This window comes from Trichechus manatus, unplaced genomic scaffold (assembly GCF_000243295.1).
Source record: "Trichechus manatus latirostris isolate Lorelei unplaced genomic scaffold, TriManLat1.0 scaffold00081, whole genome shotgun sequence".
In the NCBI taxonomy this organism is placed as follows: Eukaryota; Metazoa; Chordata; class Mammalia; order Sirenia; family Trichechidae; genus Trichechus; species Trichechus manatus.
In genome coordinates this window covers 10,717,213-10,720,160 of record NW_004444017.1, presented here as the reverse complement: position 1 = coordinate 10,720,160, position 2,948 = coordinate 10,717,213, and the positions used below count along the sequence as shown (strand labels likewise).

At 42.8% G+C, this 2,948-nt stretch overlaps 1 pseudogene; it reads right to left on the bottom strand.

Moving 5' to 3' along the window:
- Window positions 1-663: 663 nt before the first annotated feature.
- On the bottom strand, window positions 664-1,753 carry LOC101358159 (pseudouridylate synthase 7 homolog-like protein pseudogene; annotated as a pseudogene).
- Between the last annotated feature and the right edge of the window lie 1,195 nt (window positions 1,754-2,948).

The window sequence follows — 2,948 nt, the reverse complement described above, 5'->3', positions numbered from 1 at the left end:
TCCCCTACTGCCAGGCACCAGCTGCTGTCTTGCTGGGAAAATGGGAACTTAAAACCATTCTTGGCCGAGTTGTCAGCTCCCTTGCAGCATTACGCTTACAACCCGGCTCCATCCTCTCTACCCTCCCTGCACTCTCTTGACTGCTACTACAAGATTGTAACTATTAATTTCTGGCAAACACGACTTTTCTAGTGGATTCTTTTTCTTGCCTTTTCTGATGTGCATGCTATTTTATTTATTTATTTATTTATTTCTCTCCAACCACATGCTTTTATTGTAACCTAATTTCACCTACATTTTAAGCAAGGAGCTAGAAGGTATAAACATTACTTAAATTTTTTTTTCTTAAATGTTATCTTGGGGTACTGCATGTTGTTAATGATCCAAAAATATTGTCGTTTCTGATAGAGTAAAGGTTACTAAGCTTGATATAATAAAACAACATGGGCTTTGGAGTCAGGCAGATCTGTGTTTAAATTCAGATACTGCCACTTACTAGCTATACTCCTCTGGAACGGTACAGCATCCAATGACTAATTCATCAAGATGTTGTGAAGGAGATAACAATTATAAAGCTTCTAGCACATGGTAGATGCTCAAGCAATTTTAGCTTCCTTTCCTTCAAAGAATAACATATATACGATTATATCAAGTGTATTGGTTTTAAACATCATGCTTCAATATTTCCCTCAGACAAACTGTAGCATAACATGAACAGTCAAGACCAAAAGAGATGAAAAGAGATAAAGTTGTTTCACTGATACAAGAATCTTCTGTTTTGACATCAATCTCATGATCTTCTATTAGCTGGTGTGAGAGATTATGAGGATATTTCAATATCTGTCTATAGCATCCTGGAACATTCAGTTTCAGAGCAGGTACTTTAAACCAACATGTCTGTAGTCTGCCTCTCTGCTAAGTATTTGTTGGTACCACTGTCCTACTTTGTTCTTTGGTATTGAAGATTGTATCCAAGTATTGGAAGAACCACCTGATGCACTGCATATGTATTAGCCGATTCCTCTTCTTCAGTTACTAGACGAACGTTACTATTTGGGAAATGCTCATTGTCGACATCTCCATCCAAACAGACCAAATCGCCCTCCACTACTCTTGATCCACAGGTTGCAAGTCTGTAAGACACTGCCTCATTCCAAATTTTGCTACTATATGCATGAACGTAGAATATGCTCATAGAATGGGGGGAAGTGAACCATGCCTGGATGCAGACTTCCTCTGTCATGCCAAAGCGATGCAATGACTCCAACACTGTTCTCTCCCTAACTTTGAATTCAGGCATCAGTGAGCGTGCACCTTTAGCATCCTCAGTTTGAAGAAAATGTTTCTTTGCTCTATTTACAGGATCATCCAAGTCTTCTGGTGTAAGAAATAATGTTATAGCCTTCACCTTTTGAAACTGAGGCAGCTCGGCTTCTTGGGTCCTTTGTGTCTTCAGCTTGTTTCCTGGTTTCTTGGCCTCTAGGCTTCTCGGGCCTCAGGCTCGCATCTGCCCTGCTGGGGCAAGTGTTCCAAAGCTCTGTAGCTCCACTGGTAAGTGCCCGGAGGCACCCCACTCTGCCAGGAAGCCTCCTGCGCACAGGCACTCAGCTCCCTCACTCCATGGGCCGGTTCCAGCGTGTCTGGCACTGGTCCTCAGGTTCTGCTGCTGCAGGTTCTCTGCTGTAGCCACTTCTCTACCAGTGCAGGTTCTCTGTTGATGCTGGTCCTCTGCTGATGCTGCTCCTCTATCCATTCACAGTTTTAAAACCGCTTCCACATTTTAGGTATCTGTTAGAGCAGCACCCCCCTGTCTCGATACCAAATTCTTTCTTAGTTATCTACTGCTGCTACAACAGAAATACCACAAGTGCATGGGTTTAACAAAGAGAAATTTATTTCTTCACAGTAGAGCAGGCTAAAAGTCCAAATTCAGGGCGTCAGCTCCAGGGAAAGGCTTTCTCCCTCTGTCAGCCTTTTCATCAGTGTTTACCCAGACCTAGGAGATTCTCTGCCCAGAGACCCCAGGTCCAAAGGAAACGCTCTGCTCCTGGCACTGCTGTCTTGATGGTATGAGGTCACCCCTGTGCATGCTAATTTAGAAGTCAACAAATATTTATTGGTTGGCCATTAGAACTGTCCCAGACTAAGTGAGATGCTGTTGATGCAAAGAGGAATAAGACATATATACTGTTTATCCTGATGTTGAGGAACTCCCAGGATGTTGGGAGAAGAGAGAAATAAAATAATCATTAAGATAGAGTGAGATATAGTGGGATTTACAGGGTTCTGTGGGAGTTCGAATCCACCAGCCGCTCCTTGGAAATCCTATGGGGCAGTTCTACCCTGTCCTATAGAGTCACTATAAGTCAGAATTGACTTGACAGCAATGGGTTTGGTTTTTGGTTTTTGGTTTTTGGATTTTGGTATGGGAGCACAGAAGAGGGAAGCACTGTGAGAAGCTGATATTGGATGGATGGAGGGGGCTGTCAAGAATAACTTCCCAGCAACCGGGCATCCAAGATATATCATCAATGAAAGGAAGAATTCGTTGGGTAAGAGCATAAGTGGCTTTGTGGGATAGGGGTCATAACTTATGCTCAGAACCAGGAAAGGGTGCTGCTAGTTTAGAGACTGACAAGCAGTTCCACGTCTGTAATATAGAGTACAAATGGCTGGAGATGGGGAAAGTTTTGAGATACTATTGAGAGATAAGGCTGGAGAGGGAGAAAATAAATACATCTTTTGTAGTCTGAATATCATATTTTGGAGTTTGGAATTCATGCACTAGATAATAGGGAGACCTTAACAGATTTTAAGCAGAGATGTGATGAGGTCAGATTTGCTCCTTAGAAGTGATTCTGCTGCAATGTGGAGGTTGGATTGAAAGAGTCAGGGCAGGGGCAGGGAATCCTGTTAGAGGCTATGGCAGCCAGCCAGCTAAGAGCTAT